At 44.4% G+C, this 21,329-nt stretch overlaps 1 long non-coding RNA gene across 1 annotated transcript in view; it reads left to right on the top strand.

Moving 5' to 3' along the window:
- The window catches only part of LOC310683114, a 90,258-nt gene that overhangs the window by 48,327 nt on the left and 20,602 nt on the right, over window positions 1-21,329 (top strand). The window lies entirely within an intron of this gene.

Genomic DNA, 21,329 nt, shown 5'->3' with positions numbered 1-21,329 from the left:
AAAGGTTCCCCACACCTCACTTAGCATAACTATGTCTTTACCAGCCAAAGAAAAACAGGCAGACAGGGGGCCATCCAAGCTTCACCAGGCAAGGCATTGTACAATATTGCTGGAGGCATTCTCTTTGCTCAGAACAGACTTTGCACAGGGTTGTGTTTGCCCCATCTCGCTCTTGCTGGCATGTGGCTCCCAGAAGGTTGCCCAGAAGGGAATGAGGTCCTGGGCCTGTAAAATGTTCCTCACCTCTGGATCAGATCATACAGTTTGTTTTCCAGTGAAGTCCCCCGCCCTTTGTTTTTGTTTCTTGCTTGGTCTGTGTCTGTTTCCAAAGGAGACAATGAATCCCTTTGACACTGGGAGACAACCAACAAGCTCTGTTAAACACAGTCTGCGGTGAGTAGCTGTTTTGTGTGTTTGTTTGTGTGCCTGCAAGAAAGCCTAACCCCATAATGAGATACTATACATTGGCCTTGTTAAAATGTGGCACTTTCCATTGAACATTGTCAACCCACATCATTATAAAGCCAGAAACCTCTGGATTGCCTCCTTGAAGAGTGTTTGCAGAAGGCTATGATTATAGTGCATTTTAATATGTAACCTTTTATTGTAAACAGCTCGTTCAACAATGTCTGCATTTTGTTTGTCACAAAGTGGTACATTCTAGCTAAGTTAATGATTGATGAGGCTCTACAGTAATTTATTGCATAGACTAAGGAGGTACAACTTGATTGCAGGCTATTCCTTTCCTTTTGTCCTCCTCCCCGCCTTCTTTGGGAAGAAGAGTATTGGTAACTTGAATCCCTGGTTAATACATTGCATGCTTCTGGCATATGCATATATACATGGAAGAAAGGGCTTAGCAAAACTGAATAGTGACATGTACTTGGCCTGTAATAAGAGTCCGTGCAGATCAGCTGTTGACATTTTCCTGTACGCTTCCAGATTCTGCTAGGAAATGTTTCCTTCCCAGTTTTGTTACTGTGGTTTCCCTTCCAAATGATCAAAGATTTATGGGCACACCACCCATTCCTCCCTTCTGTGGGGCATATAGCTTATCTCAGCAGAACCATGACTGAATACAGTTCTGCATGTACATGACCCAGCCAATAAATGCCAATTGAAAACAAAATAGGGACAGTAAAAAATGTGTCCCCAATCACAATACTGATGATGCTGTTATTCTACCCTGCAAAGGTTGAATAGTTATTGTTGCCTCTTTATCAGGGATGGGAGAGAGATATGATTCCGTTTGCATTAAAAGGCAAACTTGCTAAATTTGGACTTTTCGAGACAATACGTAAACCGAAACGCAACCATCATTTGAAATGTTGAGTTCATCAAATTTTCCAGTGCAGTTCTCCAACCAAGTAACATGTACAAAGGATGGGTATACTCAGGTAAAGTGTGCATAGAAATGCATAGATTAGTGAAAATAACATAGAAAAATGTATTAAGTTTGGGGAAATTGCTTTGAAAAAATGTATATGCTAAGAAATATTGCATGCAAAAAATGTGTACATCATGAGAAATTCATGCTAAAATGCTGACAAATTTTCATGAGAACATTTTTTTGAAAAATAATAAGCTGGCTGCTATGGAAATGTGGAGGATCAGACTTAAGATTGAGACTGTGAGAAACTGATAGTGTGTGGTTTGGCCCTCAATAAACTCTCTGCCAGGAAAGGAAGAAGAAGTCACTCATGGGAAGACAAAATATCCTCATTTATCCTAAGCCCTCTGGCTTTTACCTTTCACAACCGGTAAGTAATAATGCAATAAATTGACGGGAAACTCAAATTTGGGAATTGCCGTTCTGTGGGTAAAATGACGAGCAACGGTTCGTTACAACTTGTTGTTATGGCCAGAATCCCAAGCACAAATATTTGAAGAGTCATAAAAACAAAAGCACAGGGACAGGTAAACGGAGAAGTGGGCCTGCCTCAACATCTTGACTTGGTCTGAAGTCAATTCTACGTATGAAAACTGGACACACACAGACAAGTGTAATGTAATGAGTCATGGAATGAGTCGTGGAATCACTGGGTTGTTGCCAAACAACTTTTACTCAGAGTAGACCCATTGAAATTAATGGCTCTCAGTTAGTCATGTTTATTCACTTTTAATCGGTCTCCTCTGAGTAGTACTAGCATTGGATACAACCTATTGAGGTGGAGGGAGCATTATAGGTTCTCTGCTCAATACAGGGAAACAAGAGCTGGGCACTCCCAACAGATGGCTGCTCAGCCTTTGCTTGGAAACCTCTAGCAAGGAATTGGCCAGCAAACACCAACCACATAATTTGTTCCATTATAATATTGTTCTGATCTTCAAGACATTTCTGCAGATGTTCAACAGAAATCTACCCCTCTATAGGAATGGGCAGATTTTTTGAATTTCAGATTCTCTCAGTTTCTCACTTAAGTTCGGTTCTCCACATTTCCACATCAATTTGTGATATATTTTTAATTAATCATGAAAATTCATCAGCATTTTAGTGCAAATTTCTCATAATATACATATTTTTGTATGCTACTTTTCCTACTATACACATATTTGCAAAACTATTTCCCGAAATATATTGCATTCCTGTAAGCTATTTTTGTCAAGCGCACCTCTTTACTGTGGCCTTTGACACGTGTGTGTGTGTGTGTGTGTGTGTGTGTATTAGGATCTACCTCATTCTTCCGGTTGTAAATTGTTTTAACTGATTTTAATCTGGTAGTGTGTGTGTGTGTGTGTGTGTGTGTGTGTGTGTTTGGAATGCATGGAATTTTTAATATTTTATTTTTTTATGGGGGAAGGACAGTAGCTGAGTAGTAGAACATCAGCCTTGCATTCAGAAGGTCCCAGGTTCAAACCCTGGAGTCACCTAGTAGAGCTGAGAGAGAAGCCTGCCTGAAATCCTGGAGAGCTGTTGCCAGTCAGTGTAGACAATACTGAGGTAGATGCACCAAAACCTGACTCACTATAAAGCAACTTCCTAGGTTGTCGTAACCTGCCCTGGGACCTCATGGGGAAGAGCATGGAAGAAATCAATATGAATGATATTGCTAATCTTTTTTTCTTGTATGTCCCTTGTTTGGCACCGCCGTGTACCATGGGAAAACTGCCCTGGGACACACTTGCAGTCGCTCTGGAAAAATCAGCTTTATGAATCTGATTGGTATTACATCATTTCCTGCCAGGCAGAGAGACCAGGAACAGCCGAGAGGAATCTCTGAAATATTTCAGGACAATAGTTTTGAGGGTGTTTGATTTACTATTCAAGTGCACACAGCTGCTGGTGGGGAAGAGGGAGGCAGCGTGCCAAGCGGGAGGGAGGGCAGCAGGAGAGAGCGGAAAATTGTTTACAGACAGGGCCATTAAAATGACTTAGAAATAGTTCCCTCTCATTCCTCTCTGCATAAAATAGTTGTCTGTTTCAAATGGATTACCACTTACTCACTGATACACCATTTTAAGTGATGTTTACATAGCACGCTAATAGCAGCCGGTGAATCGACCGCTGCAAAGCTCCAGTGTGAGTCCTTCTCATCCTGCCCCCCCCCCTCACAGCACTGCTTCATTCTGTAGTAAGGGAAGGACTGTAGCTCAGCAGCAGAGCATTTGATTTGCATGCAGATGGTCCCAAGTCCAATCCCCGGCTTCTCGAGGTAGGGCTGGGCAAGCCACAAGTCAGAAACTCTGGAGAGCTGCTGTCAGTCAGTGTAGACAATATACTGTGCTAGATGAACCAACGGGTCGTAAGAAGAGCTCTGCTGGACCAGACCAATGGCCCATCTAGTCCAGTTTCTTGCTCTCACAGTGGCCAACTGAATGCCTATGGGAAGCTCAAAAAGCAGGACCTCAGCACAGCATCACTCTATCCCAGGAGTTCTCTAACTTTTTTCTCTGGGCCACACTTTCAGAATAAAATTTTCCTCTCTCCACACCAGTTTTTTCCTTGATAAGTGCATTGGAAAACAAAAAGAAATGACTCCTAGCAGTTCTTTATGTTGAAAAGATATCTATTCATATTCTGCAAATTAATAAAAAATAAAAGATTAATACTTGCTGGATTCCCTAAAGGGACAGCTGCATATTCCTGTGTTACAGAGGGTTGGACTAGATGGTCCTCAGAGTCCTTTCCAACTCCATGATTCTGTTCTACACTGAAGTGTTTAGAAGTTTCTTGGATTGTCATTGCATTTTCCCACCACACTTGCCATCCTCTCCTGCCACACCAGTGTGGTGCGCCACACCCTTTGAGAGCCACTGCTTTATCCACTTGTGCTTCCTAGTGCCTGATTAAACTCTGCGGAGGCCCCTAAGCAGTCAAAATTGGGGGGCAGGGGAGGCCCTTGTGTGTGTGCTGTAATAGGATAACCTTGAACTAAGAAAGCTTGGTTGTAATTTACTTTCAAGATCAAATCAATATTATATTGATCCGTTGTGGCGGGGCCCCTAGAAGGCATGGGGCCCATAGGCCAGCGAAGCCTCCAAGTGTCCCTATTTTCCAGAGATGTCCCTGATTTAGAAAAGCTGTCCCAGTCTCTGATTTGATCCTGGAATGTCCCACTTTCCTTAGGATGTCCCTAATTTCATTTGAGAAATGTTGAGGGTATGGAGTTATCCGACCCCTGAGCCGTCTGAAAGCAATCCTATATAGGGAAGTTTCTTAAATGTTTGATGTTTTATTATGTTTTTACATATGTTGGATGCTGCGCAGAGCGGCTGGGGCAACCCAGTAAGATGTGTGGGATATAAATAGTAAAATTATCCTTATGGAATGGGATGTCCCTATTTTCATCGGATAAATGTTGGAGGGTATGAGCTGGTGCCTACTCTGCCTATTTGATAATCCGGCACTGGAGCTTTCAAGCAACTGATATTCAGCCTCCGACAGTGGAAGTGAAACACAGGCATCGTAGTCAGACGTGGTAGAAGGCAGCTTCCCATGATTGTTCCTGAAATGGTTATGCTCTTGGGGAAAGGACCATAGGGTAGTGGAAAAGCATTTGATTTGCTTGCACAAGGCCTCATGTTCAATCCTTGGCATTTCCTGAGAAGGTTGGAAGAGACCCTGGGCTGAAATGTTAGAGAGCTCCTGCCAGTCAGTGTGGACAGTAGCAAGCTAGATGAACCAATGGTCTGCTTATAAGGCAGCTTCCTATATTCCCAGCATCTTTTATGTCTCATGGCTATTGAAATGGCTGCGTAATAAGGGGGCTTAGCTGTTATCAGTACTTCTTCACACAATACGTCATTAACTGATGGAATTTGCTGCCACAGGAAGTGGTGACGGCTGTGGGCTCAAACAGCATTAAAAGGGGATTAGAGAAATTCATGGAGAAGGAGGTTATCGACAAGGATAGCCATGTTTCCTGTTTTATAGAGAATGGTCCTCTTCCATTTGAATGGTTGCCCAGTCCAAGTACATTTAAAGATATAGCAGGAGGGGCCTTGAAGTTGCCCATCAGCAATAGCACCTGGACAATAGACAAAGCAGGCATACACACATACACATGGCACTACTGTGTAGGCCCCCTCCTTCTCATTCTACTGGTTTGGGCCTGGGCTTCTGCCTCAAAGTCCTGCCTTGATGGTGGAGCAGGCTCTTCTTCACAAAACTCTGTACCTGCTTTAAGTCCAGGAGAGAGACCACACTGTTCATGTGTCAAACTACTTCAGACTACAGATGAGGAGGCAGAACTGCATTAACAGCTACCCCAACATCTTTTTCAATGGCAAAATATAGAACACTAAGGGTCAAAATAACACTAAGGGGCTTGAATAACTCAGAGAAGCTATGAGCTATGCAGTGCAGGGCCACCCAAGATGGACAGGTCATAGTGGAGAGTTTTGACCAAACGTGATCCACCTGGAGCAGGAACCAGCAAGCCACCCCAGTATCCCTGCCAAGAAAACTCCATGGACAAGGAGTGCCTGGCGTGCTCTGGTCCATGGGGTCACGAAGAGTCGGACACAACTAAATGACTAAACAACAGCAACAACAAAGGGTCAAAATAGATGACTTATTTATTTATTTATCTTAATTAAGAGACATTTAAACCACTTTTCAGAGCACATTGCTATTCCAAGTCAGAGTACAAAAAGAAAAGTTAATAATTTATTAAACCGTCAAATTAAAACCTACATAATACCCTTTTAAATTCAGCACTAATGATCCTCAAAACTAAGCCATTAATAAAGAGTGGATTTAAATAAAAATGTCTTAAGAGTCCTCCTAAAAGTCATCAGTGATGGGATCATATGCATTTCCTAGGGAATAAGATTCCAATTGGGTGGAGCCACTGCAGAAAAGACCCCGTCCCTTGATACCAAACAACCATCTACCTTCAATGTGCTGGAGAGCAGGAATAATCCTAAAGCTGCATGGGCTTCATCAGGGTCAGGACCACAGTGCTCAGAAAAAGCAGTTCATGGTCCCCCAAACCCTTCTCCCTGTCCAAAGTGCTATTTGCCAGTGGCAGTTTCTCTTCCAGGGAGAACAGAAGCTTCAGCAGTAGGACATTTTTGTTAACATTTAGGTACAGTGATTCTTCCTTCATCTTCCTCCTTGTCTCCTTTGGAGAGACAGTCAAACGTGTTCTTCCATTAGCCATCTGATGTGGGACGGTGCAGGGAACAGTTTTACCGTGTGATCAGCTCTTTGGACAGACAAGAGCTAAGCAAACATTGAAAACAGCCAAAGCCGACTGCTCAAGCCAATGGCTCATTAGGTAGTTCTCCTGCTCACTTATTCATTGGCTTTGATCCCAGGGAGGGAGGGGGAGAGAGAGACTAAGACAGTGTTTTTATTAAGCCAACTTTTATTGCCAGATTTTGACCTACAAAGGCTTGTGGAGTCTACATTCCTAAAGCTGCATTCAGATAGAAGCATCTTCTTTTTCTTTTTTCATGAGTCAAGTGCAATGAATAAGCATTAGGGGTGTGCATTCATTTTTTTTAACAAATGAAAAATGAAAATGAATGGGCCCCATTGTAGCTAAAGTGTACAACACTCTGATAGGCCTTTATTCCACACAGAACCCTCCAATCACAGCAGCAAGGAAAGTGCCTTGAAAGTCTATAAAAGAGGGAAACAAAGCTTTGCGTTTTGCCTGTGTAACTTCTTTTGCCCTGGGAGCAGTGTGTTTGCGGGCTTCTCTGTTGGTCTGTTCTTTACATTTGAATTAAATCAGTTCCAAGTCTTTTAAACAGGTCTTTTAAACATTTTCAGTCCATTATACATTATTTTCCCTTACCTCGGCCATTTCATTGCAGTTAGTTATCGTAGTTAGTTAGTTAGTTAGTTAGTTAGTTAGTTAGTTAGTTAGTTGCAGGTCGTTGGTCCTATTTACAATTAGTTCAGATGGCAGTTAGACTGTAAGTAACTTTCAGAATTTGGCAAACTAAGCATAGTATGATGATCAGTAGGCAGAGAATAGGCATGCCTGTTTCTGTAGCCAGATACGGGTTAGATAATAGGTCTACTCTGCATTTCATATCCTCATATTTAATATCCTAAATTGTCTAGATTAAAAGTCATCTACTGGGATAGAGATTAACCAATCTGTCAACTGCCATTTCAGACTTACATTCTTCCTACCTTAAGTTCATTTTACCACATTTTCATATACTTTTGCTATTTTTTAAAGCCAGAAACTGTATAATGAAAGTGCCAGAAGCACCTTTGTGGGGACGGAGTTCTGCAAAGCACCACCACAAATAATGCCCACTTCCAGGTTCACCCCCCGCAGAGCCTCTGAGGGCAGAGGCACCCCAAGATGACCCCCTATGCCAATCTCAGAACCTGAGAGGGGAGAAGGGGATGGTCTTTCTGATATTTGCTGCTAAGTCGCTTATGGCATATTCCTATAAAAATAAGTTCTGGTACTGAAGTCTTCAGTTTGTGCAGCCTTTTTTTTTTTTTTTTTTTAAGGAGAAGGGCCATATCTCAGTGACAGAGCACCTGCTTTGCATGCAAAAGGTCCCAGGTTCAATCCCCAGTAACTCCAGGTAGGGCTGGGAAAAGAGTCTTGGTCTCAAAACCTGGACAGCCTGTGCTAGTCAGTGCTGATAGTCCAATAGCGTGTCTCTGTATAAAGCAGCTTCTTATGTCCTGTGCTCTGCCTGAGACTTAGTTTCCTCAGCTTGGCCATAAATATTCCACGATATCATGCGTCCAGGTACTTATCAGCAATGCATGCCAAAAAAAATTTGTATTTTCCATAAGAAGGTATGAACTGCACATAACCCAGGTCAGCAACATTTACGCACCTCCCCATAATGTGCAGATTGGACCTAAATTCTGTTTTCTGCAAAGAGTCCAAACAACCCTTCCCTCTCCCCACTCTCTTTATAGATTTGCAAACAGCCTTCTTTAACCTTAAACTCAATTTGTCATGTTGCCAATCCTGCCATGTGTGGATGATTTACTGCTTCCTGAGGCACAAACTCCACCAGATTCCAAACTGTCCTTATTGCGTTTTGCTTTGTTCCCTCCCGTGCTTTGACCCTTCTCAAACTGTTTACTATAAGTAGGCAGCACAGACCAGTAAGGTGAGTCTTCTCGGTAAAATAAAAAAATGGGGCAGTGGAAAAGGATAGCTGGAGAAATTCTATAATGGGGGTTGCTAACATGGTGTTCTCCAGATATTGTTGGACTCCATCTACCATCAATCCTAGCCAACGTGGCCAGTGATGATGGGTGCTGGAGTCGAACAACATCTGTAAGGCACTGCTTTGGCTTCTCTGTTTAGGAGGGTATGGAGTTTGTTGTGAAAGGCAGAACTGGTAGCCGATGTGGTGCTCTCCAGAAATTGTTGGATTCCAAGGCCCATCATCCCTGCACATTGTTTGTGGCAACTGGATCTGATGGTAGTTGTAGTCCACAGCATACATCAATCAGTTAGGTGTATGTGTTTATTAAGCACTTAAATGACAGGCACTGATGGGGAGGCATGTACACAAATTATATAAGGGCACAATGTGCTGAGCTTCCATACTTAAAACAAACTGCCCAAACCATATCAAAATAACTTCTTTTTGGCCCAAACCTCCTCTTCTTCACCTTTATCTTTGGGTATCCTTGTAAATACCATTAAAGTACTCTTTTTTGTGCCTGTTAGTTACGGAACTAAGTCAGATTCATAAATGAATTATGGCCGTATATTAGAGTAGCGGGGAGTGCCTGGCATTGCCTGGGAATTTTCAGAAACCAAAAATCTTTGTAATTTTTAAATGGATAATGTAATTTCTGAGTTTGGGCCTGTCCCATCATGTAAGAAATCAGGTGAAGTCACATCAAAGCCATGTTGCAGTCCACCATATTGAATCAATATGGTGGCCAGCATCCAACCATCAATAGATACTACTCTGGGAACCCGGATGCCAAGTTTGGTGATGATATATTGAGAGATGTCCAAACACATAGAGAACGAACAGACAGATAAATCATTTTCCAAAATATATAGTAGAACTACGGAATCCTGTGAGGAAACCTCCACTGAGTGTAAACCTCCAGAGTGTAAACAAAGAGCAAAGCACACTTGGTGTTTATTTGGCTTTTTAGTGTGGGGTGTCTAATGGTGAATTTGCACAGCTGGAAAATCATCTTTCAGAGAACCCTAACCTCCTTCAGAGGAAACAGGTTGCAGTGGACCAGAGGAGATCCATCCACTCAGGGTATGTGTGTAAGTGTTGCTTCTGCACAGTTTCATTGTTCTTGTGAATAGAGATGGAGTGGATTTGTGTGAGTCCCAAGACAACCCAGTCCAAAAATAACACTTCAACAGTTTCTCATTTCCAGTATACAGTGGTACCTCGGGTTAAGAACTTAATTCATTCTGAAGGTCCGTTCTTAACCTGAAACTGTTCTTAACCTGAGGTACCACTTTAGCTAATGGGGCCTCCCGCTGCCGCCACCACACAATTTCTGTTCTCATCCTGAGGTAAAGATCTTAACCCGAGGTACTATTTCTGGGTTAGTGGAGTCTGTAACCTGAAGCGTCTGTAACCTGAGGTACCACTGTATAATATTCCTCAGATGGCAAACAGGAGACATACAGCTACCCCAAGCAAATGTGAAAGGATTCTTGTAAATCCTTCAAGGCAGTTTGTGGACTCACAAACATTTAAATCTTGGGTGGAAAACAAATCTGTTTTATCGCATCTGTGCCAAACATGTTATACTACCATGCCCCCCTGAAGTTTCAGGGAGGGGATTTATTTTCTGTTTGCTTTGTAAACAGACAAGATTTGTTTCAATCGGAGCAATCCATGTTGTGTTCCAATGAAGATCTGCTTCTTCATCTCACTACAAGAGCTCCATCTTATATGAGATTACTGTAGTTATAAATAATGCCAGCCTCCTGTTTCAACATTTTTTTTATTTTTATTTTTACAAATCTGCATTTAAAATGGGCTTTTGTAAGCTGGTTAGGGAAGAAACCCATTCAATAAGTCCTGTTAATCTCATATCAACCATATTTTGTAAATACACAGACATGGCCAATGGTCCCACTGATACTTCATTTCCCAATAATGAGGGAAGTGGTATTTACAGGAAAGATTTAAACATTTCTTTAGCACCAGAGCATGCATTTTTTGTATGTTCTGTATGAACCCCTTAATGTAAAGATGACTAATGTATCCATCTAATTAAATTTTTTACAGCATTCCAGTGCTTGAGTGTCAAATGTTTGTTTCCAGTTTGCCTCCTAATAATACTGTCACATAAATATTCCCATTTTTCATTTAGTGCCTTCCCAATACATATTTTTACCATGGGAGAACTGCATTATAACCAGAGCTGGCTCCAGGGGTTTTATTTGGGGGGGGGGAGCTTGGGCAAATGTATAGTGCAGATGTTGCCAGAAACACTACAAACAGGGCTAGTCTGAGCCATTTTGCTGCCTGAAGCAGTGCTATTTTTCTAGAAAAAGAAGTGCTGGAACTCACAGTGAATGCCTCCCTTACAATAGCAACAGCGCCCAGCTGAGAGGTGCTAGAACTGAGTTCTGGTGAGTTCCAGAGGAAGAAAAGCCCTGCTGAAGAGGAACACAAAACAGTTGCCCCTCCCTCTCAACTTCCGAAGTCAAGGCTCATGCTACCCCAGCTGGCCAAGTTATTTTGGCATCTGAGGCATAAAATCCCTCAAGTACTTCTTCCTAGGAATAAAAACACAACAATAATAAATAATTAGCCGTTTGCTGTCCTCTCAGGGCAATTGCAAGGCCTATTCAGGCATTCGGTCCACCATTTGAGGGGCAGTGGGTAGATGTGGAATGTTGGGGAAGTGCCGTGGGCGCCACAAAATGGCTGCCACATCTGAAAAGCAGAACAAGACACACGAACACAAAATGGTGTGGGCACCACCCATCAATCTCATTTCATGTGGGATTTATGAGGAGATATTTACTGAGACGTTTTGCAGGAGCCATAGGAGGAGCCGGCTGGTGCAGGGTTGGTAGACCCGAATTGTAAACAAACACACGAAAGAAGGCAGGGGCGCACTGCCAAGCCTTGCCCCCTCTGCTGTGTCATCTTCTACACATTCAAGACATTTGCCTTGGTTGTTTCAAATGGAAGAAATCCACTTAAAATATCTCTGTTGATAAAGTTGCTGGAGACAGGCAGAGAGTGCCAAAAGAAGCCTGCAAGGTCTGGCCTCCTTCTGCTAAACAAGAAAGCTTTGTAAATGTGTGCCAAGAGGGTTACTCACATGAGTAGGAAAATGAAGGTGGCAGGGCAGTGTCTGCCTAATCTACCTTTTACAACCTAGTCAAGTCATCCTAAACTCACCAGGAATCCTTTGGTAAGCATTAAATCTTTGTTTTTAATTAGTTTCCAAGTTATACTTTAAATGGAGTGACATGACATCCCAATTGGTATGCAAGATAAAGTCCCATAACTAAGGTCACAACCTACAATAGTAGACCAAGGCCTTCCTGGATAATCCCTCAATAGGAAATCTTTTTTACTGAGCTGAAGACCAGACGCAAACAGAAGAGTTTCCAGGGGTCAGTCTCTGAAACATGTTGCTCCCTCCACTGAAATGCCTTTTCTAAATGTTCTAGAAAGCCAACTGCACTTTAATGATGGGGCTCATGCTGAAACTAAGCTGATATATCTATGTGGTATTTGCATCTATTTAGATAGCATTCATAAATATTTATTTGGCTATATTAAGACTTCTTGTTAATATGTGTCCTTTTTCTCTCTCTTTCTTCATCTGTTTGTAAATTCTAATGGCAGTTGACTTCTTATAATGTGCCTTAACAGGGAGGGAGTCAAATCCATGAGCCAAGTAGAAACATTGCTACCCAAAGTCTTGTTAAAATTCAAAGCTTGTGTGCAAGAACTTGTTTCACCTGTAAGTGATGGTGCCAAGGTGATACAATGGTATAGTCTTATTCCCCCCCCCCCCCGGTGATTTGGGGGACCTTGGATTGTTCCGTGTGGACTCACGCCAACCCAGGAACTATACTATACAGCTCCTATTTATTCTTAAAGTGTGTGTATATTAAATGCATGGATGGGATCAGGCATGATGGTGCTTCCCCCAGTTTCAATACATCATTCCTGTGTGCACAAATCTATATGCAGGAATATAGGCTTCCCCAGCCTACTAAGGTATGGCAAATGGTTACCAGGAAAAGGGCATTTTCAGTGGTAGTGCCCCATGTATACTATGACCTCACTAGAGCGCCTCACCTGAAGCTGATGCTATGGACTTTTAGGTGTCAGGTGAAGACCTTTTTATTCTCCCATGATTTTAAATTTTAATTATAATGGTACATCTATGTTTCATACCTTTAGATCACTACACTAAATTATTACTCCTCTTGCTTTTTTATTTTGGTTTTAAAATGCTCCTTAGTTGTATAGGTCTTGGCTGTCTTGATTTATTTACAATTGGTTTTAGTCTTCTTTTATCTTCTCAGTGTTGTATTCTATTCTGTGTTTTAAAGGTCTGTAACCCTGTCAGAGAATTTGATTATATGGGTGGTATAGAAATGTAATAAATAAATGAATGGCTTTCCCCTGAAGTCTTTATGGTTCTGCCATTATGACACTGTTTTAAAGTCTCCTTGCCAATTTTTAATCATATGATGCTGGTCTGTTGTTGTTGGAATATATAATGCTGTTTTAAACGACTGGTTCACAGTCACTGCAATTTTTTTGATTGTGTCTATTGTGTCTCAAAGTTTTTATCTGAGTTACTCTGAGGGAGGATGTTTGCCCTAAGAGGTGGCCTAAAAATATTTAAATCAACAACTGCATTCATCAAACCACTGATGTCCAGAAGCTCTGGTTAGTGCAGAATGCAATGGCTAAAGTGCTGATGCGGGCAGACGACTGACAGCATGTGAAATCTTTGCTAAAACATCTACACTGGCTGCTAGGCTAGTTTCAAGAAAGTGTTGCTGTACCATGCCCTGAGCAACTTGGGTCCATGATTCCTTAAGGATCACTGGAACTCTTGCCTCGCAGCCCAGTAACTGAGCTCATACGGAGGCGTGCTGTTACTTTACTGACCTCAAGTAGGGTGCATTCGGACACGGGGATGATTACGTTAGTTTTCCTGGTTAGAATGCTAGCGCTTCTGCCCCTGTTCCTAATGTTCCTTTTCACACTGCATTACTTGTTGCGTATTGGAACTGTGGCTTTTTGATTGGTATACTGCCATGTCAAACTGAATTTCATTCACACCACTAGCCATGGTCTGACACAACACTAGACATCACTGGACATGTCAGCACCCTCTATGCACATCTGCTCACTCATGATTCACCCATGAACAACAGTGAGAAACAACTATATGCTGGGATATTACCCCAAATTTTCTCATGTGAGTGGTGGCGTTATGAGCAATGAAAAGAAGCAGGGACAGAGCGAAACGCCCATGTTTTTTTCTGGGTTAATGGGGTTGCAGACATATTTTTCCCCTGTAAGCAATTAACATGGGAACTGGCACTAAACTTCTACAAGATTCCTCTAGATTTCCAGAAGTGATTTTTACATTGTGAAAAGATCACATAAAGCAGAAATTTTTCAGGTAAGAAGACTTTCGGGAAATTTAAGTGTCACTGCTCTGATGCTGTGGAGCTCCATTCCAGTAGAGATGTGAGGCAACCTCATTTTTGACTTTCAAGCATCTCTTCAAGGCTTTTTATTTTTATGCTGACAGACCTATGCAGCTGTTCAGAATTTTTTTGAGTGGCCAGTTATTTTAATGATCGTTCTGTATAATTTTTAAATACACTGCCCTGATGTTTTGCAAGAGGGTGATATATAAATACTTTCATATACAGTAAAAATAAATGAATGCTCCTTTTCTACAGTAGGCACTTCAGACTGACAATATCCCTCTCTATCCTCGATTCAGGTGAGCAACAGGCATTATAAAAGTGCAATGACATTCCTGCTAAGCAAAAACACTCAAGGAAGTTGAAACGCATAACTGGTGAGCTATGACTCATGCAGCTGTGCAACCTAGGGGGGGTCTTGAGGGCCACATAGGAAGACCATGAAGGGCCACATTTGGCCCGCAGGCCTAAGGTTCCCCATCCCTGGATTAGCACAAAAGATGGCTGACTGAGCACATGCATCATAAAGTGATCCCACAACTGTACCATAAATGAGATCCTTCTGCAAAATTTCAAACCTCTTTAGGGTGAGTTCAGCGGTGCTGTGTGCAGAAATGCAGGTGACCAGCAGCCAAGAACTGGGAGATCCATTTATATAGCATCATCACCCTGGTATTCTTTTATGGCTGCGGTTGACCAGGACTGCCATGCTGTAAAGGTTTTATAGAGTGAGATGTGCTATATGAACAGATCCCAAAGCACTTATGGTGTTGTGCTATAACTCTGGCCAGGTGCATCATTTAGAGAGCGGGGAATATGGCTCTTAAAAAGGGCTGCTTTCCCCCCAATTTAATATTGAATGTGTCCAAGACCAGGATTTTGAAGCCTGCTGTTCGTTTTTCTTTCAGTTCCTTTTCTAATTCTGATTTATTTATTTTTACACTCCCTGTTGAACCCTAAAATGGCAGCACCTCCGCCTATTCTGAGCCAACTTGGTCTAGGATATTAAACTTCTGAAGATAACCAGAGAGTGTATTGTATAGAGTGTATATTGTACACTTGGCTGAAGATAAATGTTAAGCAAATGTTGGTTATTGAAATATAATTTTTTATTGTATTTGCTTTCTTTTGCGTGTAGCTGATACTTATTTTGTTAGTTACTTTGAATGTTGTTGAAACAGAAAAAAACAGGATGTGTTTTAAAACAAATGCATGTACATAAGGAACATAGGGAATAGTTTAAGTCAGACCTTTGGCCATTTAGCTCAGTATTGTGTATTCTGAATGGCAGCAGCTATCCAAAGTTTATGAGACTCTTTCTCAGTTTTGCCATGAATTCAACATAAGACCTTATTTATTTATCTTTTTATAATATTTGTATTCCACCTTTCCTCCAAAGAGCTCATGGTGGCATAAAGAATCATAGAATTGTAGAGTTGGAAGGGACCCCCAAGGGTCATCTAGTCCAACCCCCTGCAATGCAGGAATCTCAACTAAAACATCCATGACAGATGGCCATCCAACCTCTGCTAAAACACCTGCAAGGAAGGAGAGTCCACAACCTCCCGGGGGAGTCTGTTCCAGTCAAATAGCTCTTACCATCAGAAAATTCTTCCTGATGTTTAATCAGAATCTCATTTCTTGTAGCTTGAAGCCATTGGTTTGGGTCCTACCCTCCATCGCAGGACGAACAAGCTTGCTCCATCATCCATGTGACAGCCCTTTAGATATTTGAATATGACTATCCTATCTCCTCTTTCCCAGAAGTGTGGTTTTCCACCTTCCCATTTTATTCTCACAACAACCCTGTGAATTAGGTTACGCTGGAAGGCAGTGACAGGCCTAATTTCATCCAGTGAGTTTCAATGCCAGGTGGGGATTAGTACCCTGGTCTCCCAGGCAGGTTCTAGGCAGACAATCTAACCATTACACCACACTGGGTTATAATAAGTATTGTCTGTTGCTCGCCCCCCCCCCCCCCCAATTTTGTTTGTGTGTGTATCTGTGATTTTTCACATCTAGTCTGTTTCTTTTAATACTGACTCTTTGCTAAGTTCTTTAAACGTGCTCACAGCTGCTATTAGTCCTCAACCACATTGGTGGACAATGCCAATCCATTACACCACCGCTCATACCCGAGTGTTAAAATTATTTCAGTTCCTTTCTCCCAGGTTTTTATTGGTGCTCAATAATGTGTAAGTGGAAAAGTTTGTATGTTAAAAACCCCTCCCCAGACTTTGGATAAATATTCTATTTATAACCTACCTGTCCTCCAAGGAGCTTGTGCAGTATGGTTCTCCTGCTCCCCATTTTATCCTCACAACCACCCTGTGAGATAGGTTAGGCCCAAGGTCACCCAGTGATCTTTAGGGAGCTGAGTGGGGATATGAACCTTGGTCTCCCAGATCCTAGTCCAATGAGACCACACCACACTTGCTCTGGAGCACTAGGTTAGCCAATAGCTCCTCCTCTTCTGGAAGAACTATAAAGGCTTCCTTTTCAGGCTGGAACTTTGTCTGGGTAGCAATAGTAGGATTCACTACTGATCTTAGCCCAGCTTTGACCATTGCCCACAGGTTCTTTCAGAATAGCTTTAATAGGTATTATAAATGGCCATTAGCTGATCACCTATGGTGAACAACAACTAGTTCAGGTGATTAGATGACAGGTTTTCCCAAACTTTCTGAGAGAACACCTTCTCCCGTCTCAACCTACACACCTGTTAAGATCAGCAGAAGATGCTCTCCTGGTGGTCACTGACTTTAATGAAGTGCAGAAGCCATGAAGTGGTGACTCCCTGTCTGTGGAATGACCTCACTGAGGGGCATCTTACCACAACCTTATATTAGTTTAGATACCATGTAAGAACCCATCTCTTTCATCCATCATTTAGAAACTGATGGGTTACATAATTTTTGTGGTGTTGTTAATTATGTAAGTTATAAGAATGATTTTAATCTTCCTGTTCATATGCATTATGTTTTTATAACGCCTCCCTTTCGCAAACCGCCTGGAGACCATATTTTGGTAAGGGCAGGATAGAACTCTTTTAGTGGCTGCCAGGAGGACTCTCCTGAGTGAGTGCTTGTGGGCCCTGCTCTTGCCACCTACCATCTGGCCTGGGGCGGGGCCTGAAGCCTCATAAGGACTGCTTGCTGCTTGCTGCCTGCTGCCTGCTGCCCAGGAGGACTCTCCTGAGTGAGTGCTTGTGGGCCCTGCTCTTGCCACCTACCATCTGGCCTGGGGCGGGGCCTGAAGCCTCACAAGGACTGCTTGCTGCTTGCTGCCTGCTGCCCAGGAGGACTCTCCTGAGTGAGTGCTTGAGGGCCCTGCTCTTGCCACTTACCATCTGGCCTGGGGCGGGGCCTGAAGCCTCACAAGGACTGCTTGCTGCCTGCTGCCCAGGAGGACTCTCCTGAGTGAGTGCTTGAGGGCCCTGCTCTTGCCACTTACTATCTGGCCTGGGGCGGGGCCTGAAGCCTCATAAGGACTGCTTGCTGCCTGCTGCCCAGGAGGACTTCCCTGAGTGAGTGCCTGAGGGCCCTGCTCCCTTCTGCCACTTACCACCTGGCCCAGGGCGGGGCCTGACGGGCCTCACAAGGACTGTTCCTGCCACTTACTATCTGGCCCTTACAGGGTGGGGCCTCACAAGGACAGTTGTTGCCTCTGATGCTGCTACTGCCCAGGAGGACCCGGAGGGGTCCAGAGTTCTTTTTAACATGTTTTAAAATCTCCCTTTCCCTTTAGATTTTTTATATATGGGGGTGGGATGGATGTTTGGGTGGGCTTGGGAATTTGTTAGTTTTTGATGAATCTGTAATTTTGGCAGTTTTTATTTGTATTGTTTTATTGTTTCTGGGCTGTTTTTGTTTTTTGTATTTATTGTTTAAAGGTTTTATTGTGTTAGGCTGCGGAAGAATAACACTAATTGCCATCAATGGAGGCTACTATGAGGCTTGGGATTCCTACCGTGGAGGGGCGAGGGAGGTATGGCGGTGGGGGCAGATATTATAGGCGAAGGGGATCGAGATATGGATATGCTCGTACCCCTTCCAATCTGCGCCTCATCCCGAGGGACGAGGGTAGGGTGAGCAAGGATTACTCACCTCCGTCACTGGTGTTGTGCAATGCCAGGTCTATAGGCAAAAAAACCGCCACCCTGCAAGATTTCTTTATCTCGCAGGGGGTCGACCTGGCTTGTGTGACGGAGACCTGGGTGCGCGAAGGGGCAACAGTTACCTTGCGAGAGATGGCGCCCCCGGGTTTCTCCGTCCTCCACCAGTCGCGGACTGTGGGCCGGGGGGGAGGGGTGGCATTATTAATCCGGGAAGATTGTCCTTTCAGGGCTCTACCATCGCCATCGATCCCCGGCATTGAATGTTTTGGCCTAGTGTGGGGCTCCGAGGAGAGCTTGGCTGTCTGGCTGGTGTACCGGCCACCTAGCGCACCAGCAGCCACCCTGTCAGGCCTATTGGAGGCGGTGGCCGGCTGGGCCTTGGAGCTCCCTAACCTATTGGTATTGGGGGACTTCAACACCCATGCTGATGCCACTCCCTCCTCACAGGCTCTGGACCTGGTGTCTTCCATGGCGACACTAGGGCTCTCCCAGTTTGTTTCGGGCCCCACACATCAAGCAGGCCACACGCTGGATTTGATCTTTGGCGTAGGTATAGATGTGATCATGTCTCCTTCGATGAAGGTACCATGGTCTGATCACTACGCTCTGAAAGCCAGGATTGACTTTCCACCCCCACCCTGCTTAGGTGGCGAGCCAATTTGGGCTCGCCCGCAGAGGTTGATGGACCCTGATAGATTCCGCCAAGCCTTGCGGGACCTTGCTCCCCCTGGCGACTCATTGACTGAGCTTGTTGAGGGCTGGAATATCCAGCTCCTGGCAGCCATCGATGAGATCGCACCTAAGCGCCCTCTGCGACCCCGCAGAAACCGGGCTCCCTGGTTTACTGAGGAGCTCCGGAAAATGAAGCGGGACCTCAGATGGCTAGAGCGAGTATGGTGGGGTGCCCGTGACGGAGCCTCAAGAACATCTTATAGGGCTTTTATGAAAACCTACGAGATGGCGGTGAAGGCTGCTAAGAAGTCTTACTTCTCGGCCTCCATTGCATCCGCTAGCTCTCGCCCGGCGCAATTATTAGGATAATCAGGTCTTTAACGTCCCTTGAGGGACAGCCAAATTTAAATAACAATTTGACACATAGCTGTGAGGCATTTGCGAGCTTTTTTGCGGAGAAGGTCTTGTTGCTCCGCCATGACCTCCCTGCCAATTTGGATACAATAAAGGAACTGGAGGCCCCTCGACTGTCCTCGGGTCCAGTATTGGACCACTTCAACCGGATATCCCCAGCCGATGTGGACAAACTCCTCCGAGCTGGAAAGCCCACCACCTGTCCTCTCGACCCGTGCCCGTCTTGGCTGATTAGAGCGTGTCCAGACAAGGTGCGGGCCCTCCTGGGGGATATCATCAATTTGTCCCTCGGCACGGGGACATTCCCAGGAGAATTGAAGGAGGCAGTGGTGCGCCCGCTCTTAAAGAAAACATCATTAGATCCTTTAGATCTATCCAATTACCGCCCAGTTTCGAATCTTCCGTTCCTGGGTAAGGTGATTGAGAGAGCGGTTGCTGAACAGCTTGGTAGGTTTCTGGATGAAACATCGGCTCTCGACCCATTCCAGTCCGGCTTCCGCGCTGGTCATGGGACCGAGACGGCTCTGGTTGCCCTAACAGATGATATTCGTAGACAGCTGGATCGAGGTGGGTCGGGGCTGCTGATTCTTCTAGATCTGTCAGCAGCTTTTGACATGGTCGATCACGAACTTCTGGACCACCGCCTTGCCGACGTGGGGATTCAGGGCACAGCCCTTCAATGGCTGCGCTCGTTTCTCTCTGGTCGGGGACAGAGGGTGGAGCTTAGGGGGGAATTGTCATCGCGCCACTCCTTGGTGTGTGGAGTACCTCAGGGTGCGATACTCTCCCCGATGCTTTTCAACATCTTTATGCGCCCCCTCGCCCAGCTTGTCCGGAGTTTTGGGCTGGGTTGCCATCAGTATGCTGATGACACCCAACTCTATCTGTTGATGGATGGCCATCCTGACTCGGCCCCAGACACACTGACCAGATGTCTGGAAGCTGTGGCTGGATGGCTACGTGGGAGCCGGTTGAAGTTAAATCCTTCGAAGACAGAGGTCCTGTGGCTGGGACGGGACAATATGGGATTGGGGGGGCAACTCCCATCTCTTGCAGGGGCGCAATTAGTGCCAGCACCGTCCGTTAAGAGTTTGGGTGTAATCTTCGACACCTCCCTTTCCATGGAGGCGCAGATTGCAGCTACAACAAAGGCGGCATTTCTCCATCTCCGCCAAGCTAAGCAGTTGGCTCCTTACCTCTCTCGCCCTGACCTAGCCACTGTGATCCACGCGACGGTCACCTCCAGACTGGATTATTGTAACTCGCTCTACGTGGGGCTGCCCTTGAGACTGACCCAGAAACTCCAGCGAGTGCAGAATGCTGCAGCGAGACTCCTTACGGGGTCTTCGCTGCGAGATCACATTCACCCGGTGCTATACCAGCTGCACTGGCTCCCGGTGGAGTACAGGATCAGGTTTAAGGTGCTGGTTTTAACCTTTAAAGCCCTATACGGCCTAGGACCCTCGTACCTACGGGACTGCCTCTCCTGGTATGCCCCACAGAGAAACTTACGGTCTTCAAATAAAAACACCTTGAAGGTCCCAGGCCACAGAGAAGTTAGGCTGGCCTCAACTAGAGCCAGGGCTTTTTCGGCCGTGGCTCCGATCTGGTGGAACACTCTGTCACAAGAGACCAGGGCCCTGCGGGACTTAACATCTTTCCGCAGGGCCTGCAAGACAGAACTGTTCCACCAGGCCTTTGGCCAGGGCACAGCCTGACTCCCTCCATTGGCAATCTTCGCAGAGCTCTGGCCCAATGGTTGCCAGTGGCTTGAATTAATTAATTTTATAATGAATGATTTTAAAGTGTTGTTTGTACTGTTTTATTGTTGTTAGCCGCCCTGAGCCCGGCTTCGGCTGGGGAGGGCGGGATATAAATAAAATTTATTATTATTATTATTATTATTAGTGAATAAATTAATAAGCAACTGGAAGAAGATTGGGTTTTTTGTTTTTTAGGTTTTTGATGTGTCCTATAAACGACTAGCTGAAACCTGTGCATGCAGAGAAGCTAGTAGCAAACTGCGCACAGGAAACCTCTGTGGGTTTATT

Source organism: Podarcis tiliguerta (genome assembly GCF_965153285.1).
Source record: "Podarcis tiliguerta genome assembly, chromosome: 8".
Lineage (NCBI taxonomy): Eukaryota > Metazoa > Chordata > Lepidosauria > Squamata > Lacertidae > Podarcis > Podarcis tiliguerta.
The sequence above is the reverse complement of the archived record's forward strand: the minus strand, read 5'-3'. Positions and strand labels throughout refer to the sequence as shown.